Raw genomic sequence first — 9,406 nt, forward strand, 5'->3', positions numbered from 1 at the left:
AGATGTGGATGTCAAGAAGTTTATTTGGAAGAATATCGTTACTCGATTCGAGGTTCCCTGTACTCTCATCTCGGACAATGGCCTTCAATTTGATAGTAAGGTTTTCAGGAAGTACTATTATGATCTTGGGATAAAGAATAGATATTCCACTCCAGCCTATCCACAAGGAAATGGGCAAGCTGAAGTTGTCAGTAAGGTTATAGTAAGTGGACTTAAAAAAAGGTTGGATGGTGCAAAGGGAAGATGGGTGGAGGAATTACCACATGTCCTTTGGACATATCGAACAACACCTCGTCGGTTAACGAAAGAAATCCCCTTTTCAATGATGTATGGGGCCGAAGCTGTAATTCCTCTGGAAACTGGTTTCCCAACGTTGAGAACAAATGCATTTACCTCAGACGGCAATGATGAATTGCTAGAAAGGAGTCTAGATTTGATCGAAGAGCGAAAAGAGAATGCAATGGTCCAACTGTTTTTGATCTAGATGAAAAAACTATACTCCATCCTTGGAATGTAAACAACATAAAAAGGTATTATTATTAATAAAAACAGTCCTATTTAGTTCTTCTTTAATTCATTCCAATCATGTATCATGTTTTTCCCTATCTTTTGGAACTTGACATGACTTAGTTTCTGTTTAATACTTCAATAGATGTCAAAAGATATTAATTTCTACTAAGTCTGTGGTTCGAAGAACCTAGCATGACTTAGTGGAAATTAATACCCTTTGACATCTATTGAAATATTAAACAGAAATTAAGTCATGTCAGGTTTCTCGGACCACAGATTTAGTAGAAATTAATACCCTTTGACATCTATTGAAGTATTAAACAGAAACTAAGTCATGTCAAGTTCCTCAGACCATAGACTTAGTGGAAAGTAATACCCTTTGAATCTATTGAAATATTAAACAGAAACCAAGTCATGTCAGGTTCCTCGGACCACAGACTTAGTGGAAATTAATACCTTTTGACATCTGTTGAAGTATTAAACAAAAGCTAGACATCTATTGAAGTATTAAACAAAAACCAAGTCATATCAGGTTCCTCAGACCATAGACTTAGTGGAAATTACTACCCTTTGACATCTATTGAAGTATTAAATAGAAACTAAGTCATGTCAGGTTCCTCGGACCACAGACTTAGTGGAAATTAATACCCTTTGATATCTATTGAAGTATTAAACAGAAACTAAGTCATGTCAGGTTCTTCGGACCACAGACTTAGTGAAAATTAATATCCTTTGACATCCTGAAGTATTAAATAGAAACTAAGTCATGTCAGGTTCGTCGGACCACAAACTTAGTGAAAATTAATACCCTTTGACATCTGTTGAAGTATTAAACAGAAATTAAGTCATGTTAGGATCCTTGGACCACAGACTTAATGGAAGTTAATACACTATGGTGCCTATTAAAGAGTTAGTCAAATATTAACTCAAGCATTTAAAAGAAATAAACTCCTGATTCTCTCTCTCGGATCACAAGGTTTGTTATCACTCAGTAAAGATGTAGACCGCAGTAAGCCCACAAGCATCACTTAAAGCATTTTAGGGTGTCCTGGACTTGGCTATTATTTGGTCAAACATTAGAACATTTTCTTAAAGTTAAACTTGTTAGAATTGATAGATTCAAAGTGTGTCTTAATTGTACTACAGATTCAATAGTTTTGATCCACTCCGATTACCAATTAAAAATATGTGAAAACTTCATTTTTCTTTTATGTAAGCAACCTTGTACTTTCATGGCATATGTTATGTTCAAACAAAGGACAGTCAAAATGAAAATTACATAAATGAAGAAAATAACTCATACAAATTTAAGAAAGTAAAAATGCATATTTCATTAAAACATGCCTTGGAAAAAAGAAATTCCATTACAGAAATTGTAACTACATTATAAAAATGAAGGTTCACTGTTTCAATTTTATCTGAAGCTTGTCCTTGGAAGTCTTACTAGTTGGTTTAGCCGCTTCAGGAGGAATTATTTTTTCTTTCTCTTTGGGGGCTCCCTTGGCAGGCATGGTAACTGAAGCTAAGGCATGTTCAAAACCTTGGGAAGCTGCCCCCATCTTGTTGAACCTCTACGGCCTTATCCGAGGATATTTCCTTGGAAACTTCAAGTTCTTTTGTTTGCTCTTGCTGACTGGGAGGAAGAGGATCCTGAGGCTGTGTTTTTTCAATCGGGTTAGCAACTGTAGAAGCTACTTCACCTTGAATGGAAGGTAGATCTGAGGCTTATATGGCTGGTGGGAAGTAGATGTTTTCTAGCCTTCTCAACTCAGAAGAAACCTCAACCCCAGCTCAGTTGAGGGCTTCCTCCCAAGTCTGAGCACAGTAGGTTTGACACACGGCAGGGACCTTTGCCCGAAGGGTTTCCTCGGTCTCAGCTATGCCGATGTTGTAACCATGCTATTCAGCCACGTCTCGAGCCTTCTCGACCTTCATTTTTGCCTTCTCGGCCTCAGCTTTCAACCTTTCGGCTTGATTTTTAAGCTTCTGGGCTTCTTCAAGTTTCTTTCAGAGGGTGGCTATTTGCTCTTTGGAAGAAGCCAGCTGATCATTGGCATCACGCAAGAGCTGCCTCTGATCCTCAGCCTGCCTCTGAGCGCTCTTCAGAGCTGATTCAGCACTCTTCTTGGCCCTCTCCTTCTCAATCAGCTTATTCCTTAGATCTTTGTTGGATTGATCAGCAACGTTGAACGACTGCACAACTACTGCGCACCAATTTCTTTCGTCGTCTAACTGTCGATAACAGGAGTTGGTTATCTCCTCAACCTTGAAGGTGGCTTGGACAACCTAAAAGGAAAGGGTTAGTAACCTAACAAATAACAGTATATATATATATATATATATATATATATAAAGGGGATAGCATCATACCATGCCCAGATACCTTTTGAGGTTAAGGAACACCTCATTCTTCCTGATAGACCATAGCTTAGTCGTATCAGTGGGGAGTAATAAAGCCTCCTCCAAAGCCGAGGCCATATGGCACCCAACACCTCCATTGAAATTCCTGATGGATGCATCATCCCTCAGGGGTTCACCATTTATCATTGGAGCTAGAACCTAGGCCTGAGGCTAAGGTGGCTGATTATCCCCCCTCTCTGAGGCTCTCTGCCATGTTTGGCCAGTCTTTTGCTGCTTTGCAGCTCTTTGGGTCTCATCTTCATGAGCAGGATGAGACCTCCCTGCCTCCACTACGTCTTTGCCTTTCTGCTCTCTCTTCCTTTTCGGATCAGCAAGTTCAGGTCTGGATGGTAGAGATGGCTGAGGAGGAGGAAGAGGAGATATGGGAGGAGGAGGAGGAAGTTTGGGCTGTGTGGATTTCCCCAGTGCACCTTTTTCGGGCTGAGATTCTATTAATTCCATCAAACTTCTTTAGGATTTCCTTTGGATACCCATTTCATCCTAAGTGGTAACGTTTGCTTGTTGCTGGAAGTCAATGTCAGTTGATGTATTCTCGAGAGATGGAGGTTAAGGGTGTGCATGGGTCGGGTTGGGTCGGGTTGAGGGGATTTTTTGACCCAACCCACCATGGTGGGTCAAAAAAAATTCAACCCAACCCAACCCATCACATAGGTCCAACCCAACCTAACCCAACCCACATGGGTCGGGTTGGGTCAGGTTGAACCCATGGGTTTGACAAATTATTATTATTATTATTATTAAATTAAGTAGAAAAAAATATAAATATTAATATATTAGAAAAAAAACCTAAAGATTAGTATCAATGTAACTCCTTAAAGGCTTAACACTAATGACTAAACAACAATAGCAATTTGTTAAGATTTGTGTGAACTAATTGACTTTTATATAGGATAAGAAGAATTGGTTATTTAAAAAAATTTATTAATTATATAATATATTTTTTTATATATATTAAATTAGTATTAGTAGGAGGAATTGAGGAAATGTTGCTCTACAGCTGGTTTTTTTTAATTATTAAATATAATATATATATATATATATATATAAGTGCCCTACAATTGATTTTAAAAAAAAATTATTAAATATAAAATATATTTTAAATATATATTAAATATGGTGGGTCGGGTCGGGTTTGGCGGGTTTGTAGTTTTATGACCCAAACCCAACCCGACCCACTATAAATTTTTATTTTGTAACCCAACCCAACCCAACCCACCAAACTTTAAAAACTGACCCAACCCGGTGGGTCGGGTCGGGTTGGGTCGGGTTTGGCAGGTCGGTGGGTTTTTTGCACACCCCTAATGGAGGTTGATTGAACACTTCAAATTCGGCCGAGGAGTCTGACAAAGTTATAATCCCCTCTAGATTTTCTTCTTCTTCTTTCTCTCTTTCTTCCTCCTCTTCCTTAGGAATGGGTTGGGATGATGATGCTTCTACTAAGGGGATTTCCGCAAAGAGTGGTTGGGTAAGGGCTGTACCTTCAAGAATTAGAATACCCTCAGGAACAACAAATCCCTTGTAGGCTACACTAATACAGTGAAGCCGAGGATCGTTGGCTTTTATCACACACTTGGGGGCTTGAAATGCAAGAGAAATGGGCATGTACCCAAGGATTATGTGTGCTGCTCGTAATTGACCGTCGGCTTCGTTTACGGACACCTCGGACCATAAAATTCTATCTAGGCTCTCTCTGTTGACTAAGCTAAGCCAAGGTTTGGTAGAACCTCTGTATGCAAAATCATTAAAGTGAAAGGAAATTTTGTCAGAAGTAGAGTTAATGTAAAACAAAGGGGAAATATAAGCTAGGATGCATAAATTTATGACTATACCCCCACCTGGTGCTCCCTCCTCGATCGGACATTGTAGGCCATCATGCCATTCCCTAGAAAAGATTAGAAAATCCTCCTTTAGCCCTTTGTTTGATGTAGGGAGGCACTGGATTAACCTTACTTCGGGATACCTTGACTTAAGATAATATCTCTGCCCCGTCAAATGGTGTAGGTTATATAACCAGTTCACATCATGGTGGGTCAAATTCAAGTTCATTCTCTCATTTAGGACCTCTATACTCCTTAATACCCTAAATATATTTGGGGAGCATTGTGTGGGAGATAGTCTAAAGAACCTAAGATAGTTCCTAGTGATGTTACCCATAGGAATGGTCATCCCTCCTTCTATGAAGGCGATCAGTGGGATGACCACCTCTCCTGTTTTCCTAGCATTTACCCATTCCCCCTGGGCAGTGTATCTCATGCCTACCGTTGGTGGGATCCTGTACTTAGCCTTAAACATTTCAATATCCTCCTCGATTCAACTAAACGCTTGAACTTACCCATTTTCTAGGAATTTTTGAAGAAAAATTAATAAGTTTGAAACGAAAACTAAGAGGGTTTAGGAAACTTTCAAGTTTGAAAAGAAGGTCCTCGGAAAAATTTTTAGTATTTATAGACGCACAAGGAAGTGAGAGAGAGTGACAGGTTCAATGCATGAGTTCTAGGACTGTGTGATTATTGAAAGTAGAAAAGGGAATTGATTGAAAAGCTATTTATAGTGACACAGAAGTTACAAGCGGGAAAATTCCCACTTGTAAACCTAGGAAAATCCTCCACCGTTGAATTTACATCCTGTCGTTGAACGTGGGGGACAAGGTTGCCACCAAAATTTAATGATGGCATGCTTTAGACGCCGAAGCGTCAGGAGCGTGCCTTGAGCAGGTAAAAAGGCATTTGGGAGTTCGGGTAAATAGGGTATAACCATAAACGGGATGGGCTGAGGATATCAAAATCCTCCTTTCCTCCCGAGGAGTTGAAAAGCAAGATTTTGAGGGGCTATTGTGGGGGCCAGTTATCTAGAAGGTACTATTAAAATTGTACGAATTGGGCCTATGGCCCAATCCAAAGATATTAACTAATCCGAGGATGGTTAAATAAGTTTATAATGAGAATGGTATAAGAAGAAGAAATATGGATTGTATATGATAGTCCAAAATATATCCAAGGAGAAAATTCATCTTGGAAACAAAGATCTGAGGTTAGTAAGAATGTTTTATCATCCTGGTCGTCCTTCAAGGTCGCATCACGATTAGAAATCAGACATTGGATAAGGGATGAGTAAAGGGAGGCAACAAATATCTTCAAAAGCTGCTACCTACACATTAAATGCACCCCAACTAACTCTCTGGTTGCATTAATGTAGAGGTGATACCTGAACAGTGGTTAAGCAGTTTTAAGCTGCTAGTTGAAGAGTCTGGGAGGTGTTGGATGGGACAAGAAGGAGTTCTTAGAAACTAACCTACACGTGTATGATAAGGATGACACCAAAATTATAGTATATAGAATGGAGAAGTGGCCCAAAAGAGGGGGTCAAGAAATCTTTGTACTAATCCTCTGAATTCTTGTAACATCGATCATCAACTGGATATTATAATATAACTCCTCAGACTGTGCCGAGGACAAATTTTCTCATTTTATTAGTGCTGATTCTCTTAAATAAATAACTGTTATAGTCTTTCTTACCAAATAGAACTAGTTCTTATATCCATGCTCTACAAATTCATTGTTTGGGCTTATTGGGCTAAAATCCAATCCTATATTGGGTCCAATCCTAATTTTGTCCTTACACCAGCTATAGAGCAGCATTTCCTCGGTTCCTCCTAGTAATACTAATTTATAATATATATAATATTATATGATTAATAAATTTTTTTAAATAACCAGTTCCTCCTATCCTTTATAAAAACCAATTAGTTCACACAAATCCTAATAAATAACTGTTGTTGTTTAGTCATTAGTGTTGTTTGCCTTTAAGGAGTTACATTGATACTAATCTTTAGGTTTTTTTAATATATTAATATTAATATTTTTTTTCTACTCAATTTAATTTTAATAATAATAAAAAAATTTGTCAAACCCATAGGTTCAACCCGACCCAACCTGACCCATATGGGTTGGGTTGGACTTATGTGATGGGTTGGGTTGGGTTGAATTTTTTTTGACCCACCATGGTAGATTGGGTCAAAAAATCCCCTCAACTCGACCCAACCTGACCCATGCACACACCTAATTAAAATCAGCTGTCCTATGGTCCTTTTTCATCTTCTCTTTTAGCAATCAACTTTTGGGACTCAAACTTCGTTGTTCCTTGACTTCCTTCCACAGAAAAAAGTTACAAACATTATGAAAAATGAACCACCAAATTTCCCCTTCAGTCCACTCAGATATTTTTGGGAACTAAACTTCATATCAACTAGTCAAATTTGTCTTTTTCTTTTCTTATCTTCATTTTTAGAAACAAGAAAGTAACTTCCACTAGATTTACTATTTATTTTTAGGAAGTAGAGTTCCTTTCACTAGCTAAAAAAAAAACCCTTGACCTGCATTGAATTTTCTTCATATAAAGTTACAAACAATACAGGAAAAGATGCCCCAATCCAATTGTAACCTCAAGGAAAATAATGATCTGAGTAAAAAAAACCAACCATTCTACTTGTCGATTATAATCTTTCAACTGCTCCTTTCTATTATTAGAAATTACAGAAAAAGAGACACCTCGCTCCAATGCTAACCCAAGGATAGAAGAGCAACCACATCAGTGGTTGTAAAAATGTGCAAAATACAAAAAGTGCTCAATTTTGCACATTTTAACCCCAAAACACCCACATTAATACTTGTAAAAAAGTGCACAACTGCTTTGCAAATAAACAATAACCGTGCATATATGCACGGTTACTGTTCATGTGCAAATGATTTTTTTATTATTATTTTTTCTCTCCTCTATCAAACTACTTCTCTTCCTCTACGTCTACAACAACCTAGCACGGTAGAATAAGAAGAAGGAAGAAGAAAATAACCACCCAACCACCAAACCCAGCACCACCACCAAACACCACAACTTAGCACAAAAAATTAACCCAAAATCAACAGAAAATTAACCCAAAATCAACGGAAAAGCAATTAGAAAACCCAACTCAAAATCAATCAAAACTCACCGGGAAACCCAACCCAAAAACAATCCAAACCCACCAGCAAACCCAGCCCAAACCATACTCAACGGAAAACTCACGTGAAAAGCCCTACGGCAGGCTGGGTGAGGCGACTGTGAGGGAGAGAGTGAGGGAAAGAGAGAACCGGGTGAGATAGCTGAAAGAAAGAGTGGGAAGTGAAAATAATAATAGACAGGTATTAATAAATAATAATAAATAATATTATTTAAGTAGAATAGATTTGTAAAATAGATAAATTGATGTGGGTGTTTTGAAAATGTGGTAGTGTAAAATAGAAAAAGTAGGTTTTTAGTATAAAATAGACGGAAAAATTTGGCGGGACTGATGTGAATGCTCTAATGGTTTGAGTAACACCAACCATTCTAAGATCAAAGCTAGATGAGATTATTTCCATTGCTTTTTTAGTTTATTTTTTAAGTACACTTTTTTTAAATGAGTAATTGTAATTTTGTATAATAAACCCGCAAAAATAAACTCAATTAACTAGATAAATTTTCCTGTCACTCACATTTCAATAGTTGGTAGGAACTACACAGACTGATAGGAAGAAAGAGCCATATATGTCGAATTCTTTCTCAATTGTTGTACTTATAACTGTGTCTGGGATCCACCATAATGCGCAATTAGGGGCGGCTCTACACTTTGTTCAGGGGGTTCAAATGAACCCCTTGACTTCAAAAAAAAAAAATTTATATATTTATAATATATTTTTTTGTTAGTTTAATACTTTAATTTATTCTTAAAAATATTTTTGTACACCCTGACTTAAATCTTATACATTCTTACTACAAGTATTTCTAACTTTAAGAGTACGAGTAAGTGTTTGTGAACTATAAGTATCACTCTTTATTATAAACTTATATTATAAGTGTGTGAGTGTGTCTAATATTAATTGTATGCGTTACTTTTTGTTATAATGTTATTTGTGTGAATAATGATGTGTGTAAATGCTTGTGTGTATAATATAAATATAATACAACTTTATATAAAATTTTTTTTTTTTGAGAAAGAACTTTATATAATTTAATAATTAGGAAATAGAGAGGGTTTATTATACATGTATTGTTATCATGTTATAATAACTTTTTGTTATAACCCCTAGACCCCCCAAGCACTTTGTGTATGGGGAGGTGCCAATTCAGTTAAAATGTCTTTGGCTTATAACCAAAAAAAAAAAAAAAAAAAATTTTGTTATAAAGTCAAAAAAATTCAAGAAAAAAAATTATAAAGTTAGTGATTGTTTGAGCATTTGATTGGTTAAATAGACACGTAGTGTATTATTTTATGTATAAATGAGTGTGGTTATATGCGTTAATAATTAATACAATGCCGATGAGTTAAGTTTATTCATTTAGTTTAAAATATTTTTATAAAAACAATAACAAATTAATAGATAATAACAATAGCATAAAAATAAAAATATTAGACAAACTTAACAAAACAAAATGGTCATAGTTACCCACACTGGCAATA

The sequence above is a fragment of the Quercus robur genome, chromosome 4 (genome assembly GCF_932294415.1).
Source record: "Quercus robur chromosome 4, dhQueRobu3.1, whole genome shotgun sequence".
NCBI lineage: Eukaryota > Viridiplantae > Streptophyta > Magnoliopsida > Fagales > Fagaceae > Quercus > Quercus robur.